This window comes from Pleurodeles waltl, chromosome 9, assembly GCF_031143425.1.
Source record: "Pleurodeles waltl isolate 20211129_DDA chromosome 9, aPleWal1.hap1.20221129, whole genome shotgun sequence".
Lineage (NCBI taxonomy): Eukaryota > Metazoa > Chordata > Amphibia > Caudata > Salamandridae > Pleurodeles > Pleurodeles waltl.
In genome coordinates, this window is record NC_090448.1 from 134888059 (window position 1) to 134912864 (window position 24806).

A 24806-nucleotide genomic window follows, 5' to 3' on the forward strand; every position below is an offset into this window, starting at 1 on the left:
CACACAGTTAAGTGTAATTTTGTTCTGGGACAATATCAGCTAAAGGCACGAACGCATTACGTTGAATAACGATCTATGCAAACTGCAAGTATGGCAGAAGACATATCTATGATCTCTAGCTGTTAAAACAAAGTTATGTTTTAAAGACCTAAGTAACATTTGAATTACATATTTTTTTTATAAGATCTTTTACTGAAAACAGGGCAAGTACACATAAAACACAGTAGGTCTGTATCATCAATGATAACTTCGGTGACGGAGAGGAATTCACACCATTACATAGCCAGTGGAGCATACTCGGATTCCCTACCCTTCCCGTTCGCAGATACATTCGTACCAAGATGATCAGGGTTTCACATTGTGTCCGGGTTCAAGGTGAGGGAGGTACACAAGTGCCCTGTAATCATTCCAGTGTTCCCATATTCTAGCCCATTTTTCAGACACCCTGGGCTCTCATAAACGACTCTCTCCGCCATCATGCTTCAGTCCACATCATCTTTCCGATCTTTTAATTGTGGTAATGATGGCGACCCCCCACAGCCGTGCAATGTTACACTTAGCCAGAGCCGACCCCAAGGTCATGCACATTTTTTCCATTCTACAAGATCGGATTCATCCCTTATATTCAGTAGGCACAATTTCACTGACCACTATGGAGGTCAGACTATGCTCTTTCAGAAGCAGTCCCACCTCACAACTCTCATCATACATCTTCATGTGTGGGACAAGCTTAGAGGCAATAATCTTATACAACTCGATGGGGACGCCATTAGGACCTAGCACTTTGCTTGATCTCTCAAATCTCTTATTGCCCCTGCTATTTCTGCCTCGGGGATGTCTTTTTCTAGAGACTCCCTATCTTCAGGAGTAAGAGTTGAGAGTTTAATATCTGCCAATAGTTCACAGGAGTCTGCGACCATTGTGGTCGACCTGGGAGTGGGGGGGGGGGGGGGGGGGGCAGTACAGTCTTACGTAGTATGGGGAAAAAACCTCTGTTAAACCCTGACTGCCCCACACTAGTTCTCCAGTAGGCATCCGGACCACTCACCCATTTGTTTGATAACTCTTTTCTGTTGAGCCAGGCCAGCAATTTCCCAGCTTTATCACCCACTTCGTAAAAGCGATGTTGCAGTGCCTTGTGGCCGACTCTAGCTGCATCTGTCGCAACATCATGGTATTCACACTTTTTGAGAGCCAACTCATTTGTACCTTTTTTCCCCATGGCCGCTAATTTTGGACTCAAGCTCTATTATCTGCTTCTCCACAGTCTCTATCTTCACCCTCTTTTCTTTCCTGTGTCCCACTATGAAGGAGAGTCCCTGACCACTGCCTTGTAGGCCTCTCAAAGCATTTGTTTCAAGTTTATGGAGGACTCATGCTCCTTAAAACAGTGTTATATTGTTTCTATCAACCCCACCTTAATTTTCAGCAGTTTGACATATCAGGGATTCAGCGTTATCTGCCTACGCTTCTTTCCATCTCCCGCACCATAGACTATCCATAGAGGGAAGAGATCTGAGATGTTCCTGGCCAGGTGGTAGATCTCCCATATTTCGGGAAGCTGGTGGACCAGGGCCAGAATGTAATCAACACAGGAAAGGCTGTCATGGGCCCCTGAGTGGTAGGTGAATTGACGCATATGGGGAAATCAGAGTACGCCATGCAGCAACAAGGCCCATGGCCTCTAGGAAGTCAGCAAGGGGCCTACAGGCAGGACTCACCAACTTAGATGGGAATCGGTCCATGTCACCCCTCACTGTTGGGTTAATCTCTTCTTCTATTAGGAGGTCCCCATCGGGAACCGTGAGTAACATCGCACTTAATTCAGGAAACATAGCATCGAGGGGGTAGGGGCAGGACGTAAACAAAGTAGGTTTATAGTCGCCCTCGGTGATGGCCACGTAGCGTCCACTTGATCTGTCCACGTCTACTTAATCAAAAGGGGGCATGATTTCTTCAAATGGATTCCCACGCCCCTAGAAGTGGAGATGTAGCCTACATGCACAACCATTTTGTACCCTCATCAATCCAGCACACAACAAGAGTTGCCCAGGAGGTGCATCTCCTGCAGTAGGACAATGTCTGGGGAGTGTTTCCTAATATATTGCTTAACTGTAGCTCGTTTAAGTTTGTCCCTCAGTCAACTGACATTCCAAGAGAGGAGGTGCATAGTCACTCGATCAGCTGGTACATACTCATAGTGTTTCTCCCCACCACCCACCTTGCTGGGTGTGTAACAATGCATAACTGAAACAACACACACTGTCTCCCAATAAATAACTTCCTCCCCCCCCACCCTGCTTCCGACACATTTCGGACCTCAAGCTGCCTGCATCCCCAAACATGCAGAGCACTTGTTACCCCAATATAACATATTAACCTAAGGTGACAGTGGCAACTGCCTAAAAGCCTCTCAACCATCCCCAAAAGGGATATTTGTTGCCAGGGTTCATTGTTCAGGGACTAAAGTCATCTGCCGCAGGGCTGCCCATTCCATGGCACCTGCCTCAAAATACTGGTATGAAGTCGGAGTCTCAGCTCAAGCAGAAGACCGATTTGTTTTCTAAGATCAACATTTCATTCTGTGACCTCAATCCAGTCTGCTTGTGAACCAGAACGCAGATTGTAGTGAATGTTCCGGAGCTCTTGGATCCACGGTGAAGAATGCCCCAGGAGTGATTCTTCCAGTGTTCTCTCAGGAGTGCGCCTCCCCATGCCGGTGTCGTCGGGATCGATCCCAGGGTTTTGCCTCCACCTGTTGCCAACAGTCCAGTCAATCCCAGACAGACTACGAATTGGTAAAGAAGTGAGTTTTCCCATGAGACACTACACTCAACTGAGCAGGATACATATCTCGGACTATGAGGGTCTTTTGGATGTCAAGGAAGTTGTGGCACACTCTCTGCACCCCAAGTGTGAAGTCCAAAAAAAAAGGTAATAGTGGCATTTTTTTGTTTAACTGGTGGAGCAGTGCTTGCTGTCTTAGGATCACATCCCTGCCTTGGTAATTAAATATGCTAGCAATGATGGGGCATGGAGGAGTACCCAGTTTAGGGAGGGTGTCTGGGACCCGGTGTGACCACTCCACTAAGATGTAGTTCAAGAGCCCACTTGGCTGGAACAGCTTTAGGACCAGGCCCACCATAAACAGATCAACCGCTGGCCCCTCAGATTTCTCAGGCACAACTATGATGCATATGCTATTTCTACGGGAGCAGACCGACCTGCTTCTTCAAGTCCAAGGTATCATCTGTGAGGGTGGTCAAGGATTTCTCCACCTCCATCACCTGGGCCCCCAAGGGATGGAAGTCTGCTCTTGTTAGTGTGATCTCCATCAAGATCGAGTCAATCTTAGATTCAAGGGCTCCTGGTATGCTCTGCAGTGCCACCATAATGTCCTTAAGGGTCAAAGTTTCACCCACTTGTGATGTTTGGGGTTTAGGAAGTTGCATCTCTTCTGTTGCAACAGCCCCAGTCAGATCTCTGGGATGTGTAAACTTGTCTACCTTAGTTTGGTGGCCACCTCACATTTCTTTACCCCCGGTCATGGTGCAAGACTTTCCAGGGGCATGTGCCTCATGAGTTTATATTTTTTTTAATCTATGTTCAAGAAACAGATAGTGCCATCTTTTTTCAAGACTGCTGAAGTCGTAATGGAGGCCTAAGTCAGAAGTTAAAACTTCCTTCAGCCTGATTTCTCTCTCAGACCCATCCTCCATTTTTAATGTGTTTTCAACTTTTTAACTATTTTAGTAGTTCTAAATGCATTACACATTTTCTTAAAGATAATCCCAGCTGCCGTCTACCATAACTACCAGGGTTTGAGCTCAGGTTTAAATTACAAAACCCTTTACTGAACCTGATCAGGATAGTGACATTACTACTTATGTTGACCTACCTTTAACCCAAACTAGTAAACCACTTTTTTCACTTTATTGGGTTAAAAATGATTTTCCACACGCTTATCCAAAAATTAGAGGAACTGAGGGTTGGCTGTCCCTCATATCGCTTCCTTAAATATTGAAAGCAAAGCACTCACTTGTATCTTGCTAGCCGCCTTCTCAGTCATATAGACTATTTTACTCCCACACTAGTTCAGGTGAATTCCCCACATGTTAAAAAGGACAAACCTAAGACGAATGAATGAGAACTTAAAATATATTGGCTGGGTGCAAAGAAGGCATTCAGTTGAGTGTAACGTCCCTTTATGTTTAGGATACTGAAGAAAATGGTATTCAGCCTACAGTATTTATTGTGGATTGACCTTCTGTACTCCTATACCCTTCAAACCTTCCAGGGTGTTTGATGATTTTGGCCTAGGGAAAGGCAGAACACAGGTTTGCTTTCCTATCTCCATTGCAGCTTGTTTCACCTGCTAGCAGTTGGCCAGTTGGATTCAAAGAGATGCAATGGGAATTCATTGGCGTTTGAAAAGGAAGGATAGGATATCCTTAAAAATAAATGATATTCTATATGTAGCCAATCAAGACAATATGACTTGAAGATGGCTTTACTGCTCTGCTCTTATGGTTACGGAGTTAAAATCAGTACTGCTTCCACAGTAAGACTGGACATTGAGCCAACAAATAAGATTGCCGTGATTAACAAGGGCTACCTATGATTGATTTAAGGGAGTAAGACCTTGTTGATCCACCACATGCCTGTAGAGGGATTGGTCTGATCCAGGCAGGCTGCCACTTCCATGGTCAGTTGGAAAGGAAAGATTACTTGTAGGATCCTTTTGAAGTGGCCAAAGGGTTGAGATACTTAAAAAAGCTTTATAATTTTAAAGGTGGGATTAGATTGGTTTGAGTAAACAGGTGGAATTGTATGAAGAATATGACGTGTTTTGATGGAAAAATCCCAAACATGGTAGCAGATGGGAACCCCTGCCCTGGGTGCCTCAGCAGTGGTGATTTCTGGATTTGTGGCTGTGTGCACTGGTATGGTGTGTATAGGAGCCACTGTGTGCTACAGTACATGGAAACAGAGGGTGTATGTTTAAAGGTGCTGTGGTTTACATGAGCCAGTGAGTGGAACAGTACATGGAGGCAGCTTGTGCATGTTTATAGGAACCGCTGCTACGTACGGGTGCCTGTGAGTGGTACAGTCCGTAAAGGGCTAAACTTGTGTTTGCATGAAGCGATAAGGATACCTAAGTGTCTGTGAGTAGTATGGTACATAAGGGCCTGTAGATCCCACATTGGGAAAGCCGGGTTTTGCTATAGAACATGTGGAAGCGGAGGAGCCCCCACCTGCTGACAGATTTTTGGATTGCTGCATTCGAGAGCTGGGTGCGACACACAATGGAGGAAGAAAGAGCCAGACTCTTCAAAAGGGCTTTTTGATTCTAAAAGGAGGTCACTGGTCAAAAGGGCCTGGAAAAATATAATCAAGGAGATGGGGATGATAAAATAATTCTAAAGAATAGGGCTGGGGCCTTTGTAAAGTTTTGATGAGCATAACACTGAGGTTGACACCCGGATGTGTTTCTCTAGTCAATACCATGCGTGTTGTGATGCACTGTTCTCTGGAGGAAAAGCAAGACAGAGGAATAGGCATTTTAAGGTGGGCAACCCCCAGATCACAAATTTCAAAGACTGAGGGCTTGATTTAGAACTCAGCGGAGGGGTATACTTAGTGACAAACGTGACCGATATCTCGTCCACCTTATTGCGATCCCATTCTATTCTTGGGAATCGTAATATGGCAGACAGAATATCCGTCACGTTTGTGATGGAGTATTCCCTCTGTCAACATCTAAATCAGTTAATGGAATATTGGAAAAGTATTCAGTCAATCTTTATTCGGATTAAATAAAAAATCCATAAATGCAGACAAAGAACAATATTCATCAGGTTATAAAAAGTTGCATCAGCTTCTATAGAGTACAGATAAAAAGAACGAAGTGCAATTTACAATGTTATTAAAGCTCCTTACTTAAAACAGATGTGCAAAATCGTGCAATTGTTTTTTTTTTATGTTAGTCCGAATACAATTAAATAGCTCAAATACAAGCCATTAGATGCAATTAAAACTCAGTCATAAAATCCATCAGAAAAACAATAAAAAAAGTATGCAGAATTGCAACAAGGAGTTCGTTCTGTCTCAAGTACCCCCAAATTCATCAGCAATACCATCATCAATACTACTCTTATCAATCAGTAAAACCGTAAAACACATGCATGGGGTACACAAACTAAAACTGATATTGACTGTGGATACATCTCATCATGAAGTAAAATATTATAAAAAGCATAAGAGGATTGTCCCTCGCCCTTCAGCAGCACAGATTTTTTTTCTCATTCTAAGCGTTCCCAGCAAAAAGCTAGGCACATTAAAACAGGACTGCAACATTTGCAGAAAAATCAAGGCAGGTTTTATCTGCCAAAATCCTTTCCCTCTGAGTAATAGTAAGATGTAACGCTGTCCCAAAGTGCTATAGTAATTACAGAAAAAAATAAAGTGCGTTGTATCTTGAATCTAAAAAATGTCACAGGAACATGGCCCCTGATTTTCCACATTATGACGACTCTGAGGTTCTGCTAAAAGCCAATGTAAAAGGTATAATCTAAAACGTGTTAATAGGAAACAGTGATAGTGTCGCGTGGGCTCTCATTATCCTAAATGAGACTACTGGATTTCTAGGCAGCAGGATCGATAACGGTGTGGGGGACTGAGTCTGACCCACGTGTAAGGAACTCTGTCACCCTAAATCCGGTTGTTGCTCCGGCTAACTAGCAGTGCCTCATTTCTCCCACGGGGAAGAAATGATTGGGCAGCCGAGCGCATGACATCTTTGGAACTTCTCAGGGAAGTCGTGGTCACTCAGATCCAAACCAACTCTCTCATTCACTATATGGTCTCATATACAAATGACAAAGACAGTATAAGTTTTATATAATGTTTTAATAAAACGACTGTATTTTAGATATTAAGAAGTGAGCCGCAATAACCAGAACAATACAACATAGTAGGATTGATATAGTAACCAGGAGAGTAAAACATAGAAATAAAGCTATCATAATTCCTAACCGTTTCTACTCTCCCTCTTTATGTATATTTATTGGCGCTGCCAGGGACCCTTCATGATTAAATCTGACTGCAGCTGTTAAATCCTGATGAAGGTAGTGTAGGAAACTAACAATGCCATGGTCAAAGCCTATATCAATTAATAATATCAACCATAATTTGGTTCTATTAACTTGGTTCAAGGCCGATGATAGATCCATAAAAGCTAGATGTATCCTATTAAGATTTTACACAAACCGTAGGGTCATAATTAAATAAATCAGCGGGGACCCCATTAGGACCCGGGGCCTTATTCTTAGACACAGTTACAATGGCTGCCCCAACTTCCTCCTCCATAAAACAAGTGACAGCGTCCTCCCTGAGTGTACCCAGAGATTTTGTAATCCCTTAAAAATGCTTTACCCATGCATCTGCTGGGATTGTACACTTTATTACTCTGTTTGCTTCACCAGAGAAAAAGGGACAATTAATAATAATCCAAAATATGACACTGTTACTTAAGGTAAGAGGATTCACAAGGTCCTCTGAAGCTTTCTCCATAATCTCTCTCTTGCGGGCTAGCATAGCAATCTTACAATCCTTCTGTCTCCTTGCTATCTACGTTCTATCTCTGGGGTTTTCTTTACAGCCATTTTCAGGGTATGGTGGGTCTTAGAGCAGTTAGAATCAAACCATTTATCACCTGTACATTGGCCTGGACTGCCTGTGGCCCTAAGATTGGTATTAATTTGCTTGCAAATTCTTCCAACTGCATCCAAAAGTATCTCATTCCTGGAGTCACTCAGGCACAGTTGAAAATCATTATCACACACATATAGAGAGAATTAAGGAAGGTGTCATGTGGGACCTTACTCCATTTTACCCTGTCCCCCTGATCATGTGGAGTAGTCTCTATTAGTAGGGCCAGTTTCTGTTGTCACGACCTTTGGACCTTCCCAATCCAAAAAAAGAATTAAAGGCTCATGGTCACTACGCTCAGACCAGTGTTCTTCAGAACTATACATAAACTAAACCACGTAGGCTGAAACAAAAATTTGATCAATATTTGTATTGGCCCCTCTTCCCTTGAAAGTTGGGACAAGAGGCCCTTCCAAGCCCACTCTAGTGTCAACCAGATTAAAATCTGCCAAAACATCACCCAGTATACTACCCTCGGCAGAACGTTCAAAGTGGTTACCTTGTTCGGAACCTACATCAAAATTACATTCTGTGCCATAACTCTGGGGCATAGATGTAAGTTACAATCACCCAATAACACAACTGAATAGGGAGATTTCTTCTTCCCCACAGAGGTATGTAAAAAGGAATGTAGGGTACATAAATGTCCTGTAGGGGATTTTCGATCATAAGACTTATAAAAACTTAATAAAATGCCTGATAAACCTTCAAAATCTAATTTGGCAGCCTTCAGATTACTCATATCGGGTACAATCTGCATAAGGGTACACTCAATGCCCAGGGAAATCAATATAAGAAAACGACCCTTTGCTCTGCCTACCGATGAGGGTTCTGCTGGTACAGAAAAAGAGATACATCCATCTAGATAAAAATAATATTTTGGTTCCCAGGTCTCTTGCAATCCCACTACATCACATTCACTAATTTTTTTCTAGCCTAACTTCCTTTTTTCTTTTGCTGCCCAACCCAGCAAGATGTTCCAAACACAAAAAAAAGAGGTGATTGCTTATTCTGGACCTCAGCAATAGGCTTGAGCAATCTCTGGAGGGGTTGGGGAGCGGGATCTCTATTCTACTCTAAGTCAGTCATTACACTCCAGAACTCCAAAGGTTGAAATCTGTTCCTCAACTCTAATGGTGCTACAAGTCCTCTATTCTAAGGGTCTAATCTGGCCTGGTTTTGGGATATGCATGACTACGATCTCCTTGCCTTTGCACCAAGACGGGGGATAAAAAAAAAGCTTAATGGGAGCACTTGAATGCCCAACCAGTACACTTCCTCTGCAGTATTGTGAAAGATAAGTTGTCTGACTATATCCGACCGCCTGAAATTTCTCACAATATAATCCCCTTCAAATAATTTTTGACCGGGCCTAACCAGTGAACTCATCTGGCCATAATATTTTCACTGTCACGTCCAGTTACATTCCCCCTTAAAAGAACACCAATACTTAGCTTTGTGATACGTTCTCATGTAGTCTCCTCTATCCCTGATGTTAGGGGGGGTCCGCCAGAATAGCCACGAAAGGGGTAGAGTCCGGAGGGAGATGGAGCCTGGGAGCTAAAACCCAGCGCTGCCTACGGTCATGATTTGGAGGAACCCTGACCCCACGACTGGTGTTCTCAGGGACTGCACTTCACTGGAGTATGTCCCTTCTGAACTTTGTAGCACGATGCACCTGTGGCCCCGCCTCCAACTGCAAGACAACTGGTGTTCAGAAGTCTCCTGGGATACGTAGTACCGGTCGCAGCAGCACCGTTCCCCAACAGTGGAACAGTGGGATGCCCTTCAGTGCTTTGTAGTGTGATGCACCTGTGGCCCTGCCTCCTAAGCATCCAGTGTTCAGAAGTCTTCTGGGACACTTAGTCATGGTCGCAGCAGCAATGTCCCCTAACAAAGGGATGTAATTCTGCACTTTGTAGCACGATGCACCTGTGGCCCCACCTCCAAGGCAGCCGGATTTCATAAGTCTCCTGGGATGCCTAGTCCCAGACGCAGCGGCAACGTCCACCAACAACAACACTCCCAAACAGTGGGATGCCCTTCTGTACTTTGTACTGCAATGCACATGTGGCCCCGCCTCCAAGGCAGCCAGTGTTCAGAAGGCTCTCCGTCACAGCAGTAACGTCCCCCAACAGCGCGACGACCTTCTGCGCTTTGTAGCACAATGCACCTGTGGACCCAACATTAAGGCAGCCAGTGCTCCCAAGTCTCCTGGGACATGTAGTCCTAGTCGCAGCAGCAACATCCCCAACAGCAGGACGACCTTCTGCGCTTTGTAGCACAATGCACCTGTGGACCCAACATTAAGGCAGCCAGTGCTCTGAAGTCTCCTGGGACATGTAGTCCTAGTCGCAGCAGCAACATCCCCAACAGCAGTAAGCCCTTCTGCACTTTGTAGCGTGATGCACCTGTGGCCCTACCTCCAAAGCAGCCAGTGTTCTCCTGGGATGCATAGTCCCGGTCGCAGCAGCAACGTCCCCCCCAGCATAGTAATAGTTGCATACAAATACGGCCATGCAACCCTGGAAAACTATTTATTAATGGTATTAGGTTTGTGAACCACTGGGAAAAAAAAAATCGCTTGAACCAAGTTACACTGAGAATGTGAAACTTATAAGCAGACAAAATTGAGAGAATATTTTGCAACATGCCACCATAAAAACGGGTAGTAAGTCTTGTACTTCTAGGCGTTTTTTTCCTTTTACAGTGTGTGTACATGACACAAAATTTAGGGCTAGGAGCAATGGCCCTAACTATTTGGATTCGATGGTTGATGCCTATTATCACCAAGAAGTGGTGGGGTGGAGAGCAGAGAACGAAGGGCAAGCATGCCACTGTAAATAAATTGAGTTTACGAAAAAAAGGAGCAGTTTTACAGTGCAAAGTAGCTTGTCCCGGGGTCTAGCCAACCTCTCTTATCTTCACTGTATGATTACTAGCAGTGAAAATGATTGGCGTGTGTGGTAAGAGGTCGAAATGGAAGCCAGGTACTAAGGACATCATTATTTAGTCACGGATATATTTACTTAGATAGCCTGGACCGAGCATCAGTTTGAGAGCTAGCCTTCAGTACACACTGCTTAGAGAAAGTGTTAGGAGTACCCCATGTGGCCGCTCAGTAATTCACAGCTACTATGTCATACTAGGCACACACACATTTTGAATACACGTGGGCAAATGGAATCGTATATGTTGAATGGGCAGAGCAGATTCTCACTTTTTTGTCTCAATATGCCGAAGTGCAGCCTCATGCTTAATACAAAGATAACAACGCCAAACCTTGTATAATTTCTGAATAATATAATTAGAGCATATTGTGCTTATTAACTCCTGCTAGTTTCTGTATTACAGACGTAGTGACATGTGAACATGTCAATAATAATAAACTAGCACATTCTTCTGCTCATAATTTACTGCAAGTGATCAGAGACATCATTAATCTGCAATATCACTGCCCATTCACCCAGTGTGATATAATTGGATATTTAGCAGTCCATACAATGTCTAGAAAATACAAAGGCTGTCCAAAATAACTCTCTCGAGCCTTGAGCATGACTCAACAAAATGCTGCAAGTGCAGGCAATTAAAAAAAAAAAAAAAATCAAAGCTCTTGAGGGATGGATCATAACATCTTCATTATATCAACAATAATACACTAGTTATTATTGGATCTGTGATTTTTATTACAGCATATTTCATTCTTGGGTTAGGATCATATCTAACCATACTAGGATATGGAATCAACATATCATACTTGAATACAGTAATTCAGCTCACATGATAAAGATACATAGACAAATGAATCAACCCCAACAAATGTGAAAAAGTCTAAAATGAAAATGCACACTTGCCCTTATACCAACAATATTTCAGGGTAATGGGCCACTAATTTTAGTCCTGTTTGGTCTGTTCATTTAGGTAGTCCATTTTATCAAGACTGACCAGATTATCTCCTAATGTGGATTTAGGATAATAGTCTTCCTCTTATTCTAGGATTTTATCCTTTGGCGAGGACTCCTTGTAGAAAGAATGCTGATGTGCTTCGGCCAAATGGTTTCTGGCCTCTTCAATATAAGGAGTGTGTCCTATTGCTTGTAATGAAACAGACATAAAAAGACCATTAAAAATATGGGACCACTTTACAAACTGCTCCAGTCCACCTTGTGTTCATACCAGTGGAATATGCACCAAATCACGCTACATGGAAAATACGGAAGAATTACATACGTTGACATTACATGCACCCGAATAGTAGCTCATGCTGAAAAGGGAGCAATTTGTACCAGAAGATACCTTAAGTAAATGTCCAGCCTCTAAACATGAAGACGTAACCTCGCGTGAAACCAGGGAAGGGTGGATGAAAGATTTAATCAAGACAATAATAAATGAGATTAATTTCAAACTACACACATTTATGATCATTAACTTGCTGAACTAGCTTGTCTCAATTCTTTATACTATGCACAGTTTTTAAATGAGTTCTAAAAGCCCAAGGGTTGTTTAGGTGTGATGACGACTCAGGTAAAGTTACCATGAAATACATTGTTAACAGGTGCCTGTGTGTGCTTGGTTGGGAGATTTGAAAGTTAATTTGCAAACAAACCTATAGCCATGGTCTGACTTGATAACACAGTAGTTGCCCGAAAATTAAGTGAGAATTACCAGGAAAGAGGATCCTGGTCTTTGCCGATATGTTAGGAGCCGGGAGTACATGTTTTGAGGTGGCAGATGTTGTGAGCTTCCACAAAAAAAATGTACTTATCCTTCACACAGCTGTGATCATTTTGTTTATCTAGCTGTCCGAGCTTGAACTTTCAGTGGCACACACATGACATTGTAAGGCTATTACAGTGTCTTTGATAACTGGATAACTGATCGTCTTTTCTCTGGGAGCAGCACAGATGGGAAAAGGGAATCCTTAAACTACCTGGATTTTTAGATCTGGTTTGCCAGTGCAACTGCCAGTTGACCTTTTAACCTACACCAATGTTATTCTACAGTTCTTTGCTTCCGCATGAAAGACATAGCCATTCTCATGCTATCTACATGCAATGCCTCACATTTTCATACAGTATTCCTTTAAAAGCAAATCGATTGGCGTTGCGAGCGCTTGTTTGGTTTATCGTTTCCTTGAAAATTAGGCTGGAAAATTAACTACATTTCTTCAAATTGTCTTGTGGCTGCTTCCTAGCCCTTCTTTTTGGATTTAAGGGGTAGTTTACACATTGTCACTCTGGTCAGAAATGTATACCTGGCAAATTTTCAAATGCACTAGCTGCACCAGGCCTTCTGTTGAGGACCTCGAACACCATCCCACTTAGGTCTGTCTGCTCCTTCTATTCCCCAGTTCTGCAAACAGCTGAAAGACCATGTCTCAAGTAACATACCTTTCACACTTCAACCTTTTGGTTGACAGACCATACAGAAGCTTTCTGACACACAGGCTTTCCTCAGCCACAGGAGGGGTCTGGAGACAGAGACGGCATCGAGAGGTCTAGCCTGTACTGCGTATGTTGGTTAGCCTTAAATTAAGAATAATCTGGTGGATTGCTCTATAGAAAATAGTCATGGCTTTAAAGCCCATTTGGCTACGGGAGACAAACATGGGTACTTCAATATGACATGTTTCCAAATGGCTAGGTCAGTGATCAGACGGGCAGCAGCATTCGCACCAGCTGCAGGAGATGCAGACTCTTTTCTGGTGGCACCAGAAAGACTGAATTATTATAGGCCAGTTCATAGTGAACAAAGTAATTGATCGCTGCCAAATGATGATGACGGTCAACAAAAACATAATTTGTTTCAAGGTCTATAGGTGGAAAAGCGGATCTTAGCAATGTTGGCTGCCTTGATGGTCAGGGACACCTTAGAGTCCAAGTAGATGCTACAGGTACTGGCGTAGGCCATTATTTTGGGCCATTTATAAACTACCCAAGAGGTGGTGTCTTGAGTGGCATGGAGGAGCTCCATTTTTGTAAGAATGCATTTCATGAAGTTTGGTAATATCTACTACCGCTGTGCGAGTGCTAGGCAGTCCTATTGTGGCGAAGACTGAAACACTACCTGCTTAGAAAGACAAGCTGACCAAAGATCAGTTCGGGGTTAACTTCATACATGAAAATTTCACCTTAGTAAGGTGCAGTAACTTTGGTAGGAGAGTGCCTCTAGATATTGAACTAAACAGATGACTGAATGGAACCTTGCGGGAAACCAAAACTGAGCTCTTTTGACTCTGAATAAAAAGCAGTAAGGCTTTTTTCAATCTCCCAAGAAGGATACTATCAATTTAGTAGTGGTCCCTGTTGTGGGTACATCGGACTGTGCATTGACTAAGGTGATATGAATGATGGTTTCAAAGGCAGAAGACAGGCAGAGTAACATCAGATCACTGACACCACCACCATCCATCAGTCTTCATAGATCATCTAGAACCAATGTCAACACAAGTTCGGTACTTCTACCTGGGTGGCAATCTGCATTGTAGGGGTGTAATAGACTGTTTTCACCCACATAACACTAAGGTTGGCTGAAGGCTACATTCTCTAATAATTTACCCAGGTGAGGGAACAATGAAATAGGCCTGTAGTTGTTTAGGGCAGCTGGATTTGATGAAGGCTTTCTAAGCAATGCTTTAACTATTTGTTTATGTTGGGAATGTTGTGTTCTAGATTTGATTAATAATCCAAGCGCTGAGTGACGTATCAAAGATTAGGATAAAATTACATGGCAGCTTCGGCCCAAGTAACTGTAGACACTCTACTGATATGCCCCTTTTCCCACTTTTTCTTCATTTATTGTAAAGCTTTCCTCATACGCAGAGGGCACCTTAATTCTTTGGCGAGTAAATTGCAAGCAATGTCTCCCCAGGTTGAATACATCCAAGTCTTTCATGCATGGATGCAGCTCAACCTCTTGCTTGTCTGCGTGTCATGCAGGTTGATGTTGTGTGAAATCCTGCCATTTTCACTTCAAATATTAAGTACGTGCTTTTGCTCTTACTGGAAATTAATTATAGTTAATTATTGCTTCTGCTCTTATGGCTGCACATCTGGACTAAATCTGCTCTGGCAAGTCTTGCACCTACGGACTGCAGCAGATTTGCAGAATGAAAACAAAAAACAAGTTCTGGGATACCCAGTTGACTTACCATTGACTAAAAGACTGAGATAAAGGCCAAGGCCATCGTATACAGTTGTATTTAACACTGCCAACATTTACTGGCAGCTCACTTCACAAATTATGCTCCCAACCCATGCGCACTGCTTTGCTCGACCTAAAAATTGCAGTGGTAGCCTATAGGTTTAATTACTATGCCGTATAAGGCTGGTTCTTCCCTTTCTTTTCCTGTCTCCACAACAAGAGGCCGGTAAGAAAAAGTGTTGCTTTGCCTCAAATAACACATGGGTTATGCTGATCTCCTCACTCAGCTCTTTTCAGACAATTTCTGTAACAGCCAGATGAGGATATTTCCGTATCCAGAAACACTTGGAGTTTATATGGAGCCTAAGGAAGATAATTGCACACACAAAGAATCAGTCGGAGACCTTTACCTCACCGTTCACATACACTTACAAGGAAATTCATTGTTTTCTTGTTTACCCACAAGGCAGTACTAAGGCCATCGTGCAGTTTGAGCTTTACCTACAAAAGTTGCCGGGATGCAGTGCTATCTGAGCCATGGAAATGTCTCTCACACACAGCGGCCTAAGGGCATTCCCATAAAAAGGAATCAGCCGCCACTGACATGGACAACAGATTTGAGAATGTTGTACCTGCTAATAAATGCTTGCATGCAGGAGGCCATCGGGGCCGAACTCTGCCTCGTTATCTCACTATGCTAACACAGTCTTGGTGCATTGATGTGCATTTCAGTCCCCACGGAACAGCGAGAACAATTGGCACACAGAATGTATTATTTGTGAATTTGGGCACTGTGCTGCAGCTGGAGCAGAGATGTGCTGTGAAATGTAAATGAAAACTCCAGTTTATTTTTCTCTTCTCACGTTGTGGCCGTTTGGGCTCATCAGTGTAAAGTGCTGCAATATTATCAAAACGAATGAGCTACTTGGCAGGAGTAGCTGGAAGGCTTACATATTACAGCTTTGCCAAAGGAGCCTCTACGTCTACCGAGTGCTAGGCGTATTGAAATGACTTCTTTAATTTAAAGGGATGCTCTGCTGTCTTAGAATGGCCCACGTTCCTCAGAGATATACAGCAGCTGTTCCACTTGCAGCTTTTACTCGATGATTCTATGGAGCAGAGACTGCATTATGCTGGTGTGCATGGAGGCTGAGTCAGTGTCAGAGAGAGAAGAGAACCCAAGCTGTTTCTAAGAGATGTTCCAGCTATGTCCGAGAGGTGAGGTTTGTACCACCCCCTGTGTTGAATTGGCAGCAACCAAGCTGATACGCATAGAGTCATCCTGAAGACACCCCAGATCACAGAGGCTGCAGCGACCTGCAAAGTCCCTAAAGGACTCTTCACCTCTTTGGTGATATTCACCATTTACATGCTGCAAATCAAGAATCATCGTTGCCACTTCTAGATTAAACAACAATCAGAGGACACCAATATTTGCCTGAGTGGCTCCACAATAAAAACACAGACTACCTAAAAGACTACTTCCTTCTCGCCAGCCTGGCACCTACCTCAAGCTAAGCTTAACCAACAATGCACACAGCTACAAGGAGCTCTTCAACATTGTGAAAGAGCTCTCCAACTTAGGCTTCAACGTCAACAACATTCCACCATCACAAGACCTCTGCGACTCCCTAGCCACCTTCTTCTACCACAAGATCACAGACATCCATTACAGCTTAAGCACTCAGACCCCCCCCTCAACCACCGACACCACTGACTCACCAACCACCAGCCTCCTGCTCTCCTGGACCCACGTAAACGACACCATTGAAATCATGAACACCATCCACTCTGGCTCACCATCTGACCCCTACCGTCACCACATCTTCAACAAAGCATGCTCCGTCATCGCACCCCAACTCTGGAAGATCAACAGTTCTTTCAAGTCTGCCACCTTCCTGGGAGAGCTGGAAACACGCAGAGATCAATGCCCTCCTCAAGAAACCCTAGGCGGACCCAAAGGACCTCAAGAACTTCCGGCCCATCTCCCTGCTCCCCTTTCCGGCAAAAGTCAAAGAAAATTGTCAACAAACAACTGACCTGTTGTTTAAGGAGAACAACACTCTTGACCCATCCCAATCCGGATGCTGGAGCAACCACAGCACCGAAACTGCCCTCATCGTCACCACCGACAATATCAGAACCATACTTGACAACGGCGAAGCCGCAGTCCTCATCCTCCTGGACCTCTCAGCCGCATTCAACACTGTCTACCACCACACCCTACGCATACGCCTCAAAGACACAGGAATCTGGGACAGAGCCCTGGACTGGATCACCTCCTTCCTCACTGGTAGAACTCAAAGAGTCTGCTTCCCTCCATTCCGCTCTGAAGCCACCAAAATCATCGGCGGGATCCCTCAGCCCGACCCTCTAACCTCTACATGGCCCCGCTTGCTAATATCGCCCGATCTCACAACCTCAACATTGTCTCATAGGCTGATGACACCCAGCTGATCCTCTCCCTCATCAAGGACCCCGCCATCACCAAAACCAACCTCCACGAAGGAATGAAGGCCCTCGCCAAATGGATGAAGAACAGCTGCCTGAAACTGAATTCCGACAAGACTGAGGTCCTTATCTTTGGCTCCACCCCCTCCACATGGGACGACTCCTGGTGGCCTGCCGCACTGGGAACTGCACTGACACCCACCGACCAAGCATGCAACCTGGGATTCATCCTGGTTTCTTCACTATCTATGACCCAGCGAGTCAAAGCCATCTCCCTCCTCCCACTTCAACACCCTCTCCATGCTGCAGAAGATCTACAAATGGATCCCCACTGAAACCAGAAGGAAGGTCACCCAAGCCCTCGTAAGCAGCACATTGGACTACGGCAATGCCGTCTACGCAGGAACCACAGCCAAACTCCTGAAAAGACTGCAACACATACAGAACGCCTCCACACGCCTCACCCTGGCTATCCCCCGCCATTGCCACATCACAGCCCTCCTGAGACCTACACTGGCTCCCCGTCAACAAGAGACTCACGTTCAAACTCCTCACCCACGCTCACAGGGCACTGAACACCAGACCAGAATACCTCAACAGACCTCCTTCTACACCCTGACCAGACAGCTTCGCTCCGCCGACCTTGCCCTCACCACTGTTCCACGCATCCACAGAATGACCGCCGGCAGCAGATCGTTCTCCCACTTCACCGCCAAGACATGGAACACTCTTTCCACCCACCTGCTTCGGACAAACGACCTACTTCCCTTCAGGAGACATCTCAAGACATGGCTGTTCGAGCAGTAGCAGGCCCCACCCCAACCCTCAGCGCCTTGAGACCCTCATGGGTGAGTAGTGCACTCTACAAATACTCAAATTGATTGAACCAAGTCATCATTTCTCCTCACTGGTAATAGCGCTGAAGAGGAACAAATCCATGGCTGGTTATCCAACAACAAACTGGGCAGATTCATGTCTCAACTCACATTGTACACACAATCACTCACTCCCCAGTGAGGTTGAGCTCTATTTCAAAGTACACATGACTAGAAATCATCTATCATTCCTATGAAGAATTAAGCCATACCTAACCAATTTAGACTTCAGAACCACCATTGTGTCCAAAGAAGGCAGTAGAATTGCCCTCCTTGTTAGTTTTCTTGACGTCATCCTCATCCCACTTAAGAGCATATTTGTGCAACCAAAGGTATGAAAGGTCTGCAAAAATATGATCACCTCTCTGGTGACTCCACACGGTTTCATCTAGGAGTCCACATCATTTTAAAGAAATGTCGTGGTTCAATATCAGGTACATTGCCACTCAAACAACAGTAGTTAAAGCCCTGTAGTTTAACAACTCTTGGGTGTTATGGGCTTCACTTGAATGCCTCCATGCCCGATGCCAGGGACTGGAGAGAATCACAGAGTATTCCACAGGTATGTTCTGATGAGACTGCCCAGAAGGAGCGCAGGCCGAGAAGCAGAAAAAAGATGAAGAGAAAGCCCTCTGATGGGTGCCCATTTATGCAGCAGGTAACGTAGGAGAAAGCAACATTTGTGCAAGACCATGCAATATGAGCCACTGGATCTCAAAACAGGGCTGTAGCACAAGTCAGGGGATTCAGATGAACCACTGAGGTACTTATGGCCTTGCCTGGAAGTCTCCCTGATGAATTCAGACTTGGATATTAGATAAAGAAGACTCAACCCTGAAGATAAGCTTGATGGGTTTCTCCCTTCTTTGAGTAGGTCACTAAGTGTGAGGGTCTAATCTGGTTTGTAACTTTGCCAATGATGCAATGCACAGAGGTAAATGTTAAGGCTTGGCTAGCAGCTTCAGATTGGTTCCTCAAAGTGGCTGCAGGACACATGAAACACAATACATGTTGTATATGTCTGACCTATACACACTACATATGGACCGACTGGTGGGATATGTTCTTTTCTTGTTGAGATGGCAAGGAAGTTACGTAGCCACGACTTTAGGGAAGCGTTTTCACACAAAGCACAAAAACATGGTTGAAACACGCAAAGGATGATTTGAATCACCATGGAAACTCAAACTCCATGTATAAGGGTGCCCTGTTTTGGGAGGTTGATGGTTCCCCGGTTCAGAGATTTGCATAACTAGAATGCAGGGTGGATACAACTAGTTAACCTAAAATGTCAAATGTTTAGGGACTCCCTCCAAATGTGTGGTGGTACATTCTAATGTTAAAAGTAGGTCAATACATACCTCCTGCATACAAGAAACCCATATTAATAAAACAGTTTGAAAAGTTGAGGTGGAGGGGTCAATTAGTGGGTACCACCTACACTGTATATTTGAGGGGGATAGATGATTTGAATACAAATTTGTAGAGCGTGCTACTCACCTGTGAGGGTCTCAAGGCGCTGGGGGGGGGGGGAGCGGGAGGGAAATGGGAAGGAGGGAGGGGAGTTACTGTTTGAACAACCATGTCTTGAGGTTCTTTCATATATAATGATCCACACTTTAATAGATGTGGATGTGTGGGGATCTATCTTGATTATAGAGACACCCTAACAACCATGCCCTAACAGTCACTTCCACCAATTTTACATCCAGGGATCCCAAGAGCTGACTTTGGTTCATGTTTGGAGCATATATGGTCCTTCAACAAATAGACATTGTCTCCACTATTGGCAAAGAGGTTCCTCCAGCATATTCCTGAGCTAGTCCATTTAGACCAGAGTGGGTTCATTCCAGGAACAGCATGCATTTTAATCTATGGAGAATTTTCATATGTATCCACATGCTGCAGTGGCTTCCCTCGACATAGAAAAGGCCTGCAACATCTTGAGTTGGTCATTGTTGTGTGCCTGGGATCAAAGATCATTAGATGAATAATACTTTACAGGAGCATGTAGCAAGAGTGTGCATAGATTCTGCCTTCATACATCTGGTTTATATATGCAGGGGAACATGCCAGGGGTGCCAACTTTCCCCACTGTTTGCTCATGCGATGCAGCCCCTGGCATTTCTACTCCAAGAAAGAGCAGCAAAGTGGGGCATCCCGTTGCTAAAGGAGTTCATATGATCTCCTTGTATGCAGCAAGGCCCTGTTATATTTGAGGGAACATAGGTTGAGTCTGCCAATAGCTATGAATCTACTGGACTCCTTCAGCTCATACTCAGGATTAAGGGTTAATAGGGCAAAATCTTGCTTGTTCAGAGTGTTTCAAAGCAGTGATGCATCTGGCTCGCTTACGGAGATCGCCTCCCTTATGTGGGAACCAAATATTTTTTGATATTTGGGGGTACAGGTTTATCTTACCAATAATGATCTAACAGTTGGGAATTTGGAAGGGCGGTGTAAGGATTAAGCAGCCATCCCCTTATGGCCCAGATTACCCTTGTTGCCCCTGGGCTGAGCAAAGATTACCAAAACTATTATCTTGCCACAACTTCACACACATTTCTTTGCAGCTGTTCCTGAAGTAGCGAGTAGGTGTTTTTCTGTAGATAATAATAGCTTCCTTGTAGACTTGATGTGGCTGTGAGGAAAAAAACAATGACATTAAACAGGATGATGGGACTTCTTAGTGAAGGTGGCATGGGCACCCCCAATTTTGAGGCATATTATTGTGCCGCAAAGTTGGTGTGGCTGGTGTGGTGGATGGTAAGCAGATCAGCACTAGAATCTCTAAGGTTCCATAATAAATCTGGGATGGGTGGAGTTGTAGGAGTGTTCTTGGGGCCAAAAGGAGAATAACAGTGTATATGAGGGCAATCAGGCTCACTTCTTTCTGTTGGCACAGATATGTTAATAAATTGGGGAAGGGATGGCCATACGTGTTAGAAATACTACTATGGTGCTTACCTATCAGAGATTTGTCACCCCATTATGACAGGAAGATCTGGGAGAATACTGGACTCGGCTTGTGGGTGATCTGAATCAAGGTTGCATACTAACTACATTTGAAATAATGCAGACTATTTCCAACTTACCTGTGGGTCAATTTATGAAACATGAGGCCTTGACCCAAGATGCTGGGAAAACATGTGATAAGAAAGGTGGAAGATAAGATAAGAACAGCTGTAAGCAAAGTTCAGTTGGGCACAGTCAAAGAGTGTACAAACCATACCTTTGCTGCGGGTAGTGCTCAATGTTGCTGTGCTCGGTCAGCGCAACAAGAGGAACTGTGTCAGAGAGCAGGAAAAGGGGCGTCTGTAACTGAAGCTGCTGACCCTGGTGCTTCTGTGATCTGTTTGAATGTGCACAAGGGGCCAACATGGGGACTTTATAGAAGGAGGCCCCAGATGCTTAGTATCGCCCTGATCTACCTGGCTGCAGTTACGGCGATCGAACGTGAATTAGCATTTTGTCACTGTGAAAAAAGGCTAAAACCAAGCCCAATCCCCCTTAAAAGGAAGCCCAAAACCAAACAAATCTCTTACCAAAAGAAGCCTAACTGACAGTCGACATCAAAAATTGCAAAAAGGCTAAAATAATATAAGCAACGGAGTGGAAGGCACGGCGTGGGAGGCAGCATTAACACAACTGTAGCATTAAGAGGAGGTGGGAGTAAGGAATACTATATTATAACGTAAGCAGCTATTGAGCTGAAGCTGAGCACAGACAAACAGTAACAGAGCAGGAAACGAAGAAAATAATAGCCCTCCCAAAGAACAGATAAAGAACCATAGGGTAATGATACAGTACTTAGTCCTTACTCCGTGGGAGGAACAGAACAAGCATTTGCAATGCACTGGGTCTCGCATTTGCTCGAGCTAGAGCTATTAGCTTTGTAAACTCCTAACCCGACTTTTCTTGCCACATAACTTGAAAATCAAAAGTAAAACTTATTCACATAAGCGAGCATATTCACAGTATCACAGCCGCCATGACCATCAGCGAAAAGGAGAGACACAAAAGGAAAAAGTTTGCTTGCAGTCAAACTTATCGGCAAAAGTGCAATTAGCCATGTAACAGGGGCGATAGCTAAGGCGGTAACAAAACCTCCCCAAGGAGGGGCAAACATAAACCATTTACCAATGTCATTAAAGGATTTTTGAATGGCAAGCCCTCGAATGAGTGGTAGTGATGAGCATGAGGTGGGCGTTGTTAAAAGCCCAGATACATACCAACGCATCGGAAAAGCAGCGCTAGCGCACTGCTATGCTCAGCCTAAAAAAAGAGGGACAAAGAAGGGGGCATGACCGCTAGCAAGCAAGGACTTTTAAAGGACACTGACAGACATGAAAAGCAATGGGTGGAGTTTAACCATACCAAGCATATACAACAGGTTGCTAAATGGCAGCACAAGCGCTGTCTAGGCTTGACCTAAAAAGTTGCCAACACAAAGCAACCAGAGCTATTTAAAACCTAAATCCAAAATATATCAATTTCTCCAAGTAATCCCTTTTCAAAGATACAAATGAAAAATAAGCAAACTATTATTCTACTGCTACGGAAGAATGCACATCCACAGATAGGCTTCACAAAGCTAGTGCCCTGGCCAACAAATATGTCACTAGAACAGAACTGGGCAGAGCCCAGGCCAAGGGCAGCCCTTCCAGCACCGGTTGGAGCCCGAAGGAGGCTGGGCCAACCCCCTTACTTTGGTTTTCAAAAAAGGTGCAGTGCTTTTTTGCAGTGTTTTTTTTATTTATTTTATTTTATGCTTCTCCAAAAATCTCTTTGGACATATTTCTCCCTCTGCACAGGGCAGCCTATCCCATTCTTGATTCACCTGCTGTCTGTTATTGGTTCTACACCCATGCAGGATGGCAAAGCGTAAGCTAGGCCCCAACACAGAGTGCAGCTGCCAAGAATGTAGGCACCCTTGAAGGGTAAGTCGAAAAGGCAGTGGAGGCCATAGACAAGGAAATCCTCCCTGCTGAAAGACTACTATCTCTAGCTGTTTTACCTACTGATAATGGATCCTCCACTACGCTTTCGGGCCAGGAAAGTGTGGGCTGTGACCATCCTGATAAGTGTGCCTCCTCTCTGTACCCACAGACTGCTAATCAAACCCTGCCATTGCAAACCAAATGGAAGAGGGGGGCTATTCACAACCCTACAGCTAATCCAGACAGGCCTACACTAATGTCTAATGACTAACTGCAAAGAGGCTTTTGGGGATAATTTGCGCAGTTCAACAAGGAGATTATTGACCTCCTGGTTTCTAAATTATTAGGGCTGTGTGAATGCTTTTGGCGTATTGAGGTTAAACAGAGTGAATTGGATGATAGGCTGATAAAAGGTACAAGAGGAAGGGGTGATGCTACTTCTGTTGGACAGAAGGGATCATGTCCTATTCAGAAGCAATAGCCCCTTTTCAGGGGGAGGGGACAATTGCTTCTTTGTATGCCTGCCTGGTATAGGCCCTGTCCCTGGTTTAGACATGTCTGTTCCCTCTTGTACGAGGGACCACGAGTTGCCTGGTACACAAGCTAGGGACCATTGTTTAGTAGGAAATTCTACCTTACCCCCAAAACATGCGTGCTTGACCCCAGGGTGCCACAAGATGTGATCTTCCACCTGCCACATGCCCCTATGTTATAGTTATGAGAAATGTCATGATGTTGCGCCATGTAGCGCGAGTCCACAGTGGAGCTTATTAATAACGCTAGACACTGCAGTAAGAGGAACTCCAGGCCCCAGGGCAACTTATTCCCGGTGGTTCTCATGGCAAGAAAGGTGGGGTGGATAGGGAAGATGCAGTAAGAATTTCAGGGGGACTGTTATTGTCACCTTTAGAATCTCCAGGGTTCCCTATTTTAGGTCTTGAAGCCCAACTTGCCTCAGCACCTAAAGGGTATCACATTATTCTAGGGGGAGATATTAATGTAAAATTAGGGGCAACCCAACTGGAAAAGGAATGCCATATGTTTGACTGCCTCAGTATAGGAGTAATATGCAGCCGTGGTATAATGAGCGGGGGGTCATGTCCTATCTCAAACTGCAAGTTTAATTAATTCTGTGACACACTCTAACCAACAAAAGCTATTTTGGAAAGGGGGAGTAATCCTCTGTTATTGACTACATTTTTGTTACCTGTGATCGTTTAGCCAGGGTTTCAAGGTCTGCTATTAATGTAAGTCCTCACAGTGACCATAATCCCTTAAGTCTTGATTTATCTATTCCTAGGAGGGGGACGGCCACAAAAGTGTGGCCTCTCAGCCTCTAGTAACCAAGAACCAGGGTCTGCGTGTGGAGTGGAAAATTGCAGACTTGAGCACCTTTTGAAAACAATTATGATTGCACCACCTTCCTTTGGTGCTTGAATGCCTCACCTTTACTGACGATCATAAGGTTGCATCTGAACAATTTGTCAAGCTGAATTCTGTGGTTAGCAGCTTGCATCTGAAACCAATAGCTCAGGGGCTGAGGAGGCCAAATGGTTTAACCAAGCCTGTAGAAAGGCCTCAGCACATTTACATGAGGCACTGAAGGACACACCAAGGGATATAAACAAAATCCAACAATGCAGAGCAGATTATAAAGCTGCCCAAGGGTCCAGGCGCAAAGAGCTCC

At 44.3% G+C, this 24806-nt stretch overlaps 1 protein-coding gene across 2 annotated transcripts in view; it reads right to left on the bottom strand.

The window, feature by feature from the left end:
• The window catches only part of WNK2 (WNK lysine deficient protein kinase 2), a 637481-nt gene that overhangs the window by 331030 nt on the left and 281645 nt on the right, over nt 1-24806 (bottom strand). The gene's annotated exons all lie outside the window — the stretch shown is intronic.